At 42.3% G+C, this 13568-nt stretch overlaps 1 long non-coding RNA gene across 1 annotated transcript; it reads right to left on the bottom strand.

Moving 5' to 3' along the window:
• Window positions 1-10936: 10936 nt before the first annotated feature.
• Window positions 10937-11420, bottom strand: LOC119359686. Its single transcript, XR_005172627.1, has 2 exons — window positions 11264-11420; window positions 10937-11168 (listed from the first exon to the last, which is right to left on the bottom strand). It is a non-coding gene; the product is annotated as an uncharacterized LOC119359686 (long non-coding RNA).
• Between the last annotated feature and the right edge of the window lie 2148 nt (window positions 11421-13568).

Raw genomic sequence — 13568 nt, 5'->3', positions numbered from 1 at the left:
TTCCACATCAAAAACTCTGTTTTTGTCATTTACCTACTCGAGGACGAGCAGGAATTAAGCTTGGGGATGCTTCATACGTCTCCAACATATCTATAATTTTTTATTGTTCCATGCTATTATATTATCTATTTTGGATGTTTAATGGGCTTTAATATGCACTTTTATATTATTTTTGGGACTAACCTATTAACTGAAGGCCCAGTGCAAATTGTTGTTTTTTCCTATTTCAGTGTTTCGCACAAAAGTAATATCAAACGGAATCCAAACGGAACAAAACCTTCGCGAGGATCTTTTTTGGAACAAATGCAATCCAGGAGACTCGGAGTGGAGGTCAAGGAAGCAACGAGGCGGCCACGAGGTAGGGAGGCGTGCCCAAGGGGTAGGCGCGCCCCCCACCCTCGTGGGCCCCATGGAGCTCCATCGACCTACTTCTTTCGCCTATATATACTCTTATACCCTGAAAACATCCAGGAGAGCCACAAAACCACTTTTCCACCGCCGCAACCTTCTGTGCCCGTGAGATACCATCTGGGGACCTTTTCCGGCAATCTGTCGGAGGGGGATTCGATCACGGAGGGCTTCTACATCAACACCATAGCCTCTCCGATGATGTGTGAGTAGTTTACTACAGACCTTCGGGTCCATAGTTATTAGCTAGATGGCTTCTTATCTCTCTTTGGTTCTCAATGCAAAGTTCTCCTCGATGTTCTTGGAGATCTATTCGATGTAATCTTTTTGTGGTGCGTTTGCCGAGATCCCATGAATTGTGGGTTTATGATCAAGATTATCTGTGAACAATATTTGATTCTTCTATGAATTCTTATATGCATGATTTGATATCTTTGCAAGTCTCTTCGAATTTTCGTTTTAGTTAGGCCTACTAGATTGATCTTTCTTGCAATGGGAGAAGTGCTTAGCTTTGGGTTCAATCTTGCGGTGCTCGATCCCAGTGACAGAAGGGGAACCGACACGTATTGTATTTTTACCATCGAGGATAAAAAGATGGGGTTTATATCATATTGCTTGAGTTTATCCCTCTACATCATGTCATCTTGCCTAATGTGTTACTCTGTTCTTATGAACTTAATACTCTAGATGCATGCTGGATAGCGGTCGATGTGTGGAGTAATAGTAGTAGATGCAGAATCATTTCGGTCTACTTGATACAGACGTTATGCCTATGTTTATGATCATGCCTAGATATTCTCATAACTATGCGCTTTTCTATCAATTGCTCGGCAGTAATTTGTTCACCCACCGTAATATATGTTGTCTTGAGAGGAGCCACTAGTGAAACCTATGGCCCTTGGGTCTATTTTACATCATATTAGTTTCCCGTCAACTTGCCAATTTCTGTCACCATTTATTTTGCAATCTTTACTTTCCAATCTATACAACAAAAATACCAAAAATATTTATCTTATTATCTTTATCAGATCTCACTTTTGCAAGTGGCCGTGAAGGGATTGACAACCCCTTTATCGCGTTGGTTGCAAGGTTCTTGATTGTTTGTGCAGGTACTAGGTGACTTGCGTGTAGTCTCCTACTGGATTGATACCTTTGTTCTCAAAAACTGAGGGAAATACTTACGCTAGTTTGCCGCATCACCCTTTCCTCTTCAAGGGAAAACCAACGCATGCTCAAGAGGTAGCAGCCCCTGAGCTGGCCCATCTTATTTCAGACTGCCAGAGCACTTTCATTAAAGGGAGATCAATCCAAGGCAGGTTTCTTTATGTACAGAATGTCATCAGAAGAGGCCATTGCCACAAGCTTGACCTCCTCTTTTTGAAGTTGGACATTGCTAAGGATTTTGATTCCATTCACTGGGGCTACCTTCTAGAGGTGCTAGATGCTTTCGGCTTTTGGCAACGCTGGCGAGACATCATCTCTATACTTCTTGCGTCATCCTCCTCCCATGTGATGCTGAATGGTTGTCCGGGCTCGCCTTTGACCCACAAACAAGGCCTCGGGCAAGGTGATCCGCTCTCTCCAATGCTTTTCATTCTAGGCATGGAACCCGTGCAGCGGCTTCTCTTGCTTGCCACGAAGGCTGGTGTGTTGTCTCCTCTATCTGTTACAAATGCTAGGCTTAGGACGAGCCTCTACGCAGATGATGCGACTAACTTTATCAACCCGATGCAATCGGAGATCTTTGCTCTTCAAGGCATTCTCTCTCTCTTCGGTGATGCCTCTGGTCTGAAATGCAACCCTGCAAAATGTGTAGCCTACCCGGTTTACTGCCACAATCCCTTGCAAGTACCTCGGTCTCCCGCTCAGTGTGCGTAAACCGAGAAGAGTGGAGTTGCAACCTGTCCTCGACAAAGCTGCTACCAAAATGGCTCCCTGGAAGGGGAAATTGATGGACCGTTCGGGAAGTCTTATCCTTCTGAACACTGTTCTGACTGCTTTGGCAACTTATTTCCTCACCATCTTTGCACCGGACTGTTGGTTTATCAAGAAGCTGGATAAGCTAAGGAGGAATTTCTTCTGGAGTGGGGATGAAGAATGCCATGGGGGAAAGTGTTTATTCAACTGGAAAAGAATCGGTGCTCCTAAAGAGGTCAGAGGACTGGGTATCAAAGATCTGAAAGCATACAACCGCTCTGTCCGACTGCGCTGGCCTTGGTTTGCTTGGGCTTCGCCAAATCGCCCTTGGTGCAGGTCGGAGACCCCTTGTGGCCCTGACGACCTTCAACTTTTCTCGGCCTGCACTACAATCACGCTGGGGAATGGAGCCGCCACAAAATTTTGGTCTGACCACTGGTTGTTGGGCACTGCGGCCAAAGACTCCTTCCCCGAGCTTTTCAAGTTAGCCTTTAGGAAAAACCTCTCGGTCAAAGACGCACTGCACAATGGTAGATGGATGAGAGGCCTTCATCGCATCAACTCAACTGAGCAGCTTCTCCAATTTCTCTCCCTCTGGAACCTGCTCTCCAACACTCAGCTTTTGGACCACGCTGATGGTATATGCTACCTCTTGAGCACTGCATTGGTTTTCCCTTGAAGAGGAAAGGCTGATGCAGCAAAGTAGCGTAAGTATTTTCCTCAGTTTTTGAGAACCAAGGTATCAATCCAGTAGGAGGCTACACGCGAGTCCCTCGCACCTACACAAAACAAATAAATCCTCGCAACCAACGCAATAAGGGGTTGTCAATCTCTACACGGTCACTTACGAGACTGAGATCTGATAGATATGATAAGATAATATTATTGGTATTTTTATGATAAAGATGCAAAGTAAAATAAAAGGCAATGAAAATAACTAAGTGTTGGAAGATTAATATGATGGAAGATAGACCCGGGGGCCATAGGTTTCACTAGTGGCTTCTCTCAAGAGCATAAGTATTTTACAGTGGGTGAACAAATTACTGTTGAGCAATTGACAGAATTGAGCATAGTTATGATCATGTATATAGGCATCACGTCCGAGACAAGTAGACCGACTCCTGCTTGCATCTACTACTATTACTCCACACATCAACCGCTATCCAGCATGCATCTAGAGTATTAAGTTCATAAGAACAGAGTAACGCTTTAAGCAAGATGGCATGATGTAGAGGGATAAATTCATGCAATATGATAAAAACCCCATCTTGTTATCCTCAATGGCAACAATACAATACGTGCCTTGCTGCCCCTACTGTCACTGGGAAAGGACACCACAAGATTGAACCCAAAACTAAGCACTTCTCCCATTGCAAGAAAGATCAATCTAGTAGGCCAAACCAAACTGATAATTCGAAGAGACTTGCAAAGATAACCAATCATACATAAAAGAATTCAGAAGATCCAAATATTGTTCATAGATAAACTTGATCATAAACCCACAATTCATTGGTCTCAACAAACACACCGCAAAAGAATATTACATCGAATAGATCTCCAGAGAGAGGGGGAGAACATTGTATTGAGATCCAAAAATAGAGAAGAAGCCATCTAGCTAATAACTATGGACCTGAAGGTCTGAGGTAAACTACTCACACATCATCGGAGAGGCTATGGTGTTGTTGTAGAACCCCTCCGTAATCGATGCCCCCTCCGGCGGAGCTCCGGAACAGGCCCCAAGATGGGATCTCGTGGATACAGAAAGTTACGGCGGTGGAATTAGGGTTTTGGCTCCGTATCTCGTCGTTTGGGGGTACGTAGGTATGTATAGGAGGAAGGAGTATGTCGGTGGAGCAACAGGGGGCCCACGAGGGTGGAGGGCGCGCCTGGGGGGGTAGGCGCGCCCCCCTACCTCGTGGCTTCCCTGTTGGTTGCTTGACGTAGGGTCCAAGTCTCCTAGATCATGTTCGTTCCGAAAATCACGTTCCCGAAGGTTTCATTCTGTTTGGACTCCGTTTGATATTCTTTTTCTGCGAAACTCTGAAATAGTCAAAAAATAGCAATTCTGGGCTGGGCCTCCGGTTAATAGGTTAGTCCCAAAAATAATATAAAAGTGAATAATAAAGCCCAATAATGTCCAAAACAGAAGATAATATAGCATGGAGCAATCAAAAATTATAGATACGTTGGAGACGTATCAAGCATCCCCAAGCTTAATTCCTGCTCGTCCTCGAGTAGGTAAATGATAAAAACAGAGTTTTTGATGTGGAATGCTACTAGGCATAATTTCAATGTAATTCTTCTTAATTGTGGCATGAATATTCAGATCTAAAAGATTCAAGATAAAAGTTTAATATTGACATAGAAATAATAATACTTCAAGCATACTAACTAAGCAATTATGTCTTCTCAAAATAACATGGCCAAAGAAAGTTCATCCCTACAAAATCATATAGTTTAGTCATGCTCCATTTTCGTCACACAAGAATGCTCTCATCATGCACAACCCCGATGACAAGCCAAGCAATTGTTTCATACTTTAGTAATCTCAAACTTTATAAACCTTCATGCAATACATGAGCGTGAGCCATGGGTATAGCACTATGGGTGGAATAGAGTATAATGATGGGGGTTATGTGGAGAAGACAGAAAAGGAGAAAGTCTCACATCAACGAGGCTAATCAATGAGCTATGGAGATGCCCATCAATTGATGTTAATGCAAGGAGTAGGGATTGCCATGCAACGGATGCACTAGAGCTATAAATGTATGAAAGCTCAACAAAAGAAACTAGTGGGTGTGCATCCAACTTGCTTGCTCACGAAGACCTAGGGCACTTGAGGAGGCCCATTGTTGGAATATACAAGCCAAGTTCTATAATGAAAAATTTCCACTAGTATATGAAAGTGACAAAACAAGAGACTCTCTATCATGAAGATCATGGTGCTACTTTGAAGCACAAGTGTGGAAAAAAAGATAGTAGCATTGTCCCTTTTCATTTTTCTTTTTTGGGGGCCTTCTTCTTTTTTTATTTGGCCTTTCTCTTTTTTTCATTAGGACAATGCTCTATTAAATGATGATCATCACACTTGTATTTATTTACAACTCAATGATTACAACTCGATACTAGAACAAGGTATGACTCTATATGAATGTCTCCGGCAGTGTACTGGGATATGCAATGAACCAAAAGTGACATGTATGAAAGAATTATGAACGGTGGCTTTGCCACAAATACTATGTCAACTATATGATCATGCTAAACAATATGACAATGATGAACGTGTCATGATAAACGGGATGGTGGAAAGTTGCATGGCAATATATCTCGGAATGGCTATGGAAATGCCATAATAGGTAGGTATGGTGGTTGTTTTGAGGAAGATATAAGGAGGTTTATGTGTGAAAGAGTGTATCATATCACGGGGTTTGGATGCACCGGCGAAGTTTGCACTAACTCTCAATGTGAGAAAGGGCAATGCACGGTACCGAAGAGGCTAGCAATGATGGAAAGATGAGAGTGCGTATAATCCATGGACTCAACATTACTTATTGCAAAAATCTACAAGTCATCAAAAACCAAGCACTACGCGCATGCTCCTAGGGGGGATAGATTGGTAGGAAAAGACCATCGCTCGTCCCCGAACGCCACTCATAAGGAGGACAATCAAAGAACACCTCATGTTTCAAATTTGTTACATAACGTTTACCATACGTGCATGCTACGGGGCTTGCAAACTTCAACACAAGTATTTCTCAAATTCACAACTACTCAACTAGCACAACTTTAATATCACTACCTCCATATCTCAAAACAATCATCAAGCATCAAACTTCTCTTAGTATTCAAAACACTCATAAGAAAGTTTTTACTAATCTTGAATACCTAGCATATTAGGATTATTTAAGAAAATTACCATGCTATTTAAGACTCTCAAAATAATCTAAGTGAAGCATGAGAGATCAATACTTTCTATAAAACAAATCCACCACCGTGCTCTAAAAGATATAAGTGAAGTACTAGAGCAAAACTATATAACTCAAAAGATATAAGTGAAGCACATAGAGTATTCTAATAATTTCCGAATTATGTGTGTCTCTCTCAAAAGGTGTGTACAGAAAATATGATTGTGGTAAACTAAAAGGCAAAGACTCAAATCATACAAGACACTACAAGCAAAACACATATCATGTGGTGAATAAAAATATAGCTCCAAGTAAAGTTACCGATGGAAGTAGACGAAAGAGGGGATGCCTTCTGGGGCATCCCCAAGCTTTGGATTTTTGGTGTCCTTAGATTATCTTTGGGGTGCCATGGGAATCCCCAATCTTAGTCTCTTTCCACTCATTGTTCCATAATCCATCAAATCCTTACCCAAAACTTGAAAACTTCACAACACAAAACTTAAAGTAGAAAATCTCGTGAGCTCCGTTAGCGAAAGAAAACAAAAGACCACCTCAAGGTACTATAATGAACTCATTCTTTATTTATATTAGTGTTAAACCTACTGTATTCCAACTTCTCTATGGTTTATAAACTATTTTACTAGCCATGGATTCATCAAAATAAGCAAACAACACACGAAAAACAGAATCTGTCAAAAACAGAACAGTCTGTAGTAATCTGTAGCTAGCGCAAGTTCTGGAACCCCAAAAATTCTAAAATAAATTGCTGGACGTGAGGAATTTATCTATTAATCATCTTCAGAAAGAATTAACTAAATATCACTTTCCAAATAAAAATGGCAGCAGTTCTCGTGAGCGCTAAAGTTTCTGTTTTTTACAGCAAGATTAACAAGACTTTCCCCAAGTCTTCCCAACGGTTCTACTTGGCATAAACACTAATTAAACACAAAAAACACAACCAAAACAGAGGCTAGATAAATTATTTATACTAAACAGGAGCAAAAAGCAAGGAATAAAAATAAAATTGGGTTGCCTCCCAACAAGCGTTATCGTTTAACGCCCCTAGCTAGGCATAAAAAGCAGGATAGATCTAGATATTGCCATCTTTGATAGGTAATTCTTCAATGAGGCATCTATCATCCTTAGGAACTTCTTTATTTTTATTGATTATCAAACTTTTAGGCACAAGAACGAAAAATTCATTTGTAACAAATGGTTCCTTCATGATAGCAAAAAGATTGGGATGAATACTTATAGATTTGAGATCCGCAGTTTCCTTACTAGAGGATTCACCCTTACTTTTAGGAACATACATAAGCTTGGCAATTTTAGTGGGAGGACTTGGAGTATTATTTACGGAAGAAAAAGCGGTTCCCAAGTTGGTAATAATATCCTCAAGTTTATCGATTCTAGTGGAATCCTGATTTATTTTCTCATTAACTATAGGTTCCTTTCCTTTAATATTTTTCAAAGTGACTCCTACTTTAGATCCATATTGAGTGATTCCGTTGTGGATCTTTTTATCCAAATTTTCAATTAACTCTACAGTAGCAACCTTATTTTCAATAATTTCAAGTCTTTGCATTACATGCTCCAAAGTTAACATAGTTCCATTAACCAAAAGAGGTGGTGAGCCAAACAAATCTATCATAGCATTATAAGAATCAAAAGTATGGCTACCCAAGAAGTTCCCTCCGGTAATGGTATCAAGGATATATCTGTACCAAGGAGTAGCGCCTACATAAAAATTGCGAAGAAGAACGGAAGTAGATTGCTTCCTGGTAGATCTATTTTGAGCATTGCAAATTCTATACCAAGCGTCTTTTAGATTTTCTCCCTCCATTTGCTTAAAATTTAGAACTTCATTCTCGGGAGACAACGGAGAAGAAAAGGGACTAGCCATAATGACAAGCAAACGGAAAAGAGGCGAACGGGAAAGAGAGGGCGAATAAAACGGCAAGGGTGAAGTGGGGGAGAGGAAAATGAGAGGCAAATGGCAAATAATGTAATGCAGGAGATAAGGGTTTGTGATGGGTACTTGATATGTTGACTTTTGCGTAGACCTCCCTGGCAACAGCGCCAGAAATCCTTCTTGCTACCTCTTGAGCACTGTGTTGGTTTTCCCTTAAAGAGGAAAGGGTGATGCAGCAAAGTAGCGTAAGTATTTCCCTCAGTTTTTGAGAACCAAGGTATCAATCCAATAGGAGGCTACGTGTGAGTCCCTCGCACCTACACAAAACAAATAAATCCTCGCAATCAACGCGATAAGGGGTTGTCAATCCCTACACGGTCACTTACGAGAGTGAGATCTGATAGATATGATATGATAATATTTTTGGTATTTTTATGATAAAGATGCAAAGTAAAATAAAAGGCAATGAAAATAACTAAGTGTTGGAAGATTAATATGATGGAAGATAGACCCGGGGCTATACGTTTCACTAGTGGCTTCTCTCAAGAGCATAAGTATTTTACAGTGGGTGAACAAATTACTATTGAGCAATTGACAGAATTGAGCATAATTATGAGAATATTTAGGTATGATCATGTATATAGGCATCACGTCCGAGACAAGTAGATCGACTCCTGCCTGCATCTACTACTATTACTCCACACATCGATCGCTATCCAGCATGCATCTAGAGTATTAAGTTCATAAGAACAGAGTAACGCTTTAAGCAAGATAACATGATGTAGAGGGATAAATTCATGCAATATGATAAAAACCCCATCTTGTTATCCTCGATGGCAACAATACAATACGTGCCTTGCTGCCCCTACTGTCACTGGGAAAGGACACCGCAAGATTGAACCCAAAGCTAAGCACTTCTCCCATTGCAAGAAAGATCAATCTAGTAGGCCAAACCAAACTGATAATTCGAAGAGACTTGCAAAGATAATCAATCATACATAAAAGAACTCAGAAGATCCAAATATTGTTCATAGATAAACTTGATCATAAACCCACAATCACCGGTCTCAACAGACACACCGCAAAAGAAGATTACATCGAATAGATCTCCACGAGAGAGGGGGAGAACATTGTATTGAGATCCGAAAAGAGAGAAAAAGCCATCTAGCTAATAACTATGGACCCGAAGGTCTGAGGTAAACTACTCACACATCATCGGAGAGGCTATGGTGTTGATGTAGAAGCCCTCCGTGATCGATGCCCCCTCCGTCGGAGCTCTGAAACAGGCCCTAAGATGGGATCTCGTGGATACAGAAAGTTACAGCAATGGATTTAGGGTTTTGGCTCCGTATCTAGTCGGTTGGGGGTACGTAGGTATATATAGAAGGAAGGAATACGTCGGTGGAGCAACAGGGGGCCCACGGGGGTGGAGGGCGCGCCTGGGGAGGTAGGCGTGCCCCCCTACCTCGTGGCTTCCCTGTTGGTTGCTTGACGTATGTTCCATGTCTCCTGAATCATGTTCGTTCCGAAAATAACGTTCCCGAAAGTTTCATTCCGTTTGGACTTCGTTTGATATTCTTTTTCTGCGAAACTCTGAAATAGGCAAAAAACAACAATTTTGGGTTAGGCCTCCGGTTAATAGGTTAGTCTCAAAAATAATATAAAAGTGAATAATAAAGCTCAATAATGTCCAAAACAGAAGATAATATAGCATGGAGCAATCAAAAATTATAGATACGTTGGAGACGCATCAGTATACGCTGGAATCTCACGGCAGGCGGTCAATACACTGCCTCCTCTGCCTACGCGGTGCAATTCCTCCGCCGCATCCAAGCTCCTGTGTTGAATCAAGTCTGGAGACTCAAGATCAAACCCAAGGTCATATTTTTTATTTGGTTGCTGCTACAAAATAGACTGTGGACCTCTGATCGGCTCAGTGCTAGGGGTTGGCCAAACCATTCGGTCTGCCCTTTATGTGATCAATCGCTGGAGTCCACCTCTCACCTTTTCTTGCTGTGCCCTTTCGTCAAAGAGGTCTGGATGCGCACAGCGACCAATTTTCAGCAAGCATCCAGAGCAGCCCTATCCAAGACAACTATTAACGGATGTGGAGCAATTTGTGCCGCATGGACAAGACCACTGCGGCCTACACTGTTTGGCACATCTGGAAAGTATGCAATGGCCACATTTTCCAACAGCATGCAGTCTCGGCGCTACAAACATCTATATATATCAGAGAAAGCACTGGCCTCCTTCTGGAGGCGCGAGAGATGTAGCGTTTCTACTCCCTGTATAGCCGTCACTGCTCTTGCAAACGGACTCTCCTTTTAGACTTGACCTCTTTTGTAACATGTAATTCTCTTGCCCTTACTTAATGAAAAAGCAGAGCACCTGCTAATGTTCCTAAAAAAAGAATACCGTGGTTGTCAAAAAACTTGGTAAATCAAGAATTAGAAAAACATACTATAATATTCCGTTTCTCCCCGCTCTTGATCATTTCTTGTTAGCCATACTAGCAAGCACCATACATAGATGTGTCTGTTGTTTGCGTAGTATATGCTTACATGATCGAATATCAATATATGTTCAACATTGTTAATGCCATGCTCACGATTATTTCCTGGATCAAATTAATCAAAAATTTGCTACTATACTCAACTACTTATGGGCTGCATTTCGTCTCTGCGCCAGTTGGTGCCTGGGTCATCAAGTATATGTAAACCTTGGTGGCATGCTTTTTGGTACAAGTGAAATGGGAACTGAGAGTGCCCTATGACCTCCCTAATTAACTCGATTGATTAAAAACATCTTTATTGAAATCAAATATAAATGTATTCAACATTGTATGACTCAAGCAGGAGAACCATCAGTGTATGTGCAGCAACACGTTGGAATCTTAACATCGTCCTTGCAATAGGAATATGCGTAGTTTTGTCTTTTACTTGTACACAGATCATAGCAGCTGTCCTTATTGCAGGGATTGAGAGTCTTGCAAAATCCATGATATAAATATTTTGTAGATGCAGCTGTAGATACAAATCAAACAAGATATATTAGAGATAGGTTGTTCAATTTGAACAATAGGATGCACAACAAAATAGGGGTATATACTGCAACATACGAGTGCGCGCATGGCAGGATGGGAAGGTAAAAAACATCATGGCCAGCACCAGGAAAGCAATAGCCATGGAGCGCACCACCATTGGCCATCTTGTACTGTTAGTGTGTGCCATGAGAATGAAGGAACTACTTTTTTCTATTTCTGCTTCTTCTTATGTTCCTAGTTGCTCACTGCCAATAAACTCCTCTGTTTGTTGCTATATATAGAGAGCCACAACAAGATCTTAGATAATGATCTCGCATTCATGCATTTCTACTATTACTATTGTTTCCAAATCTTGCTGATTCTAGCTAATTGTTGTATGCTATTTTATATAAATTAATGTTATTTATTTCATATTATTTACATCATAATGCTAGTTTTTATAGTCACAACCGAATAATTGGCAATGGTCTTGTAGTTATATTCTATCATAAAATGCTATCAATATCGTGATACTGTAATAGCACAAACTTTGCTATTATACTTGTCTGGTCAAATACATTGTGTGAATGCATGAAGAATAGCTTACGTGGATCATGCAATCAAATAATTGAGTATCCAAAATATCATGATTACAGATTCTGTAGATACGCAATATGTACACACATATAAAACAAGATAAATACTAGTAATGGGTTCATTAATTTGAAAATTATACATAAGTGCAAAAAAATAAGGGGAAGATATCATTGTGAGTACCAGAAAGGCAAGAACAAAGAGCACATAATCCTTCTTTTGATAACCCTCTCGATAAGTTTCATGCATACGGACTACTCCCAACAGGTCGACGGGTTATACGCCATTTTTCCTGGTGTATGGTGTAGAAGCCGTATTGCCCAATGATATCCGCCATGATTCTCCAAGGGTTACTGCCTACATTGAAGTAGCAGCACCAAGATCAGCGATATATCAACAAGACCTACGTCGCTATCACAGCCATAGAGTTTGAAGGTAACTTAGTGCTTCGTCTGATACAATAACAGACTGGGATGCATAATCTCTCCCCACCCTAGGAAGGACAACCCTTCGTCATTAGTAAGAATCTGCATAATGGGTCTTACTACCTTGTTGACATACATGAAGAAAATGAATCACGTACGTCCAAGGCTAGGCCACCGTGCCATGAGATGCTTCAAATGCCAGCAATATTTGGAGACGGCCTCTTGGATGGTGTACCATCGATAGTTGAGGGATTTTCACTTACAGTTGTGGATCAACGCATCGGAGTAGGGCGTGAAATGCTTGTGATCATGGAACCATATGTGAATGTTCCTCCGAAAGGTTGTGCCCTTTTGCTCTGTGCCATGGACAGGATCGAGGTTAGTGGCCAACCATGCGTCGCACATCATCTTGTCCTCCGGAATGTTGAAGCTTTCTCCTCTACCTTTATTCTTCGGATCGCTGGCCATATCATCTGAATCATCGTCGTAGCCGTCCTCCCCCTCCTCCTCCTCCTCCTCCCCCTCCCCCCCTTCCGGATGTTGCTCTTCGGCGGCCCAATGTTGATGTTGATGTGTGCCATCGCCGGTCTTGGTGTAGGACTGCTGCGTGGCCGTCAGGGTGTAGGACTGTTGTTGCTGGTAGTTACCGGACTCGGTGAGATCCGAGTCTTCCACCTACCTGTCCTCATAGCCCTCCTCCTCCCTCACCTCCATCGTGGATGATATCGAGCATCTCCCTATCCGTGTCGTACGCCGTCTCACCTGCTCTCGGCATTGCAGCAAACAACGCTCGAGCACCCATCTGCTCTCTGCCCACCGTCCTTGTCCAGACGAGCGATGGTGAAGAATACTTGGGGAAGAGCGGCGCCTCGCTAAAATCGATGATATAAGGAGCCATACCGGTGGGGGTTTGTGAGCTTCTTGGCGGCGTAGTAGTACGGAGGCTTGTAAGGCTCCGGCCATGGCGCCGTCTGTACTGTGGGTGCGCCCGTCTGGCGGCGTCTGCCATGGCCTCGCCGACCGCCCCGTCCGCCACGCCCACCATGCCCATCGCCACCACCTGGCCCACTGGCGGCCAGACACTTCTTCATTTTCTCCTTCTTTGCGGCCTTCGCTTTGATGCGTTGTTGCGTCTCCGAGCTAATCTTCCGGGCAAGCGTGATGCTCGGATCCTTCGACACCTCCACCAGCTCCATCTCCGACATGTTCTCCGACGGTTCCATACGTCGACGACGGGGGAGGGAGAGGGTGGGAGAAAAGAGCAGGAATTGGGCGGAGAGCGGCGGGGAGTGGAAGAAGAGAGTGAGGGATTTTGACGCGAAAAAAATGTGGGATGCCACAAAAGCGCGGGCTTGACCTTCCTTTTGGGTGGGCAGGGGAGC

Source organism: Triticum dicoccoides, chromosome 2A, assembly GCF_002162155.2.
Source record: "Triticum dicoccoides isolate Atlit2015 ecotype Zavitan chromosome 2A, WEW_v2.0, whole genome shotgun sequence".
NCBI lineage: Eukaryota > Viridiplantae > Streptophyta > Magnoliopsida > Poales > Poaceae > Triticum > Triticum dicoccoides.
Note: the sequence above shows the minus strand (reverse complement) of the source record. Positions and strands in the feature narration are given on the sequence as shown.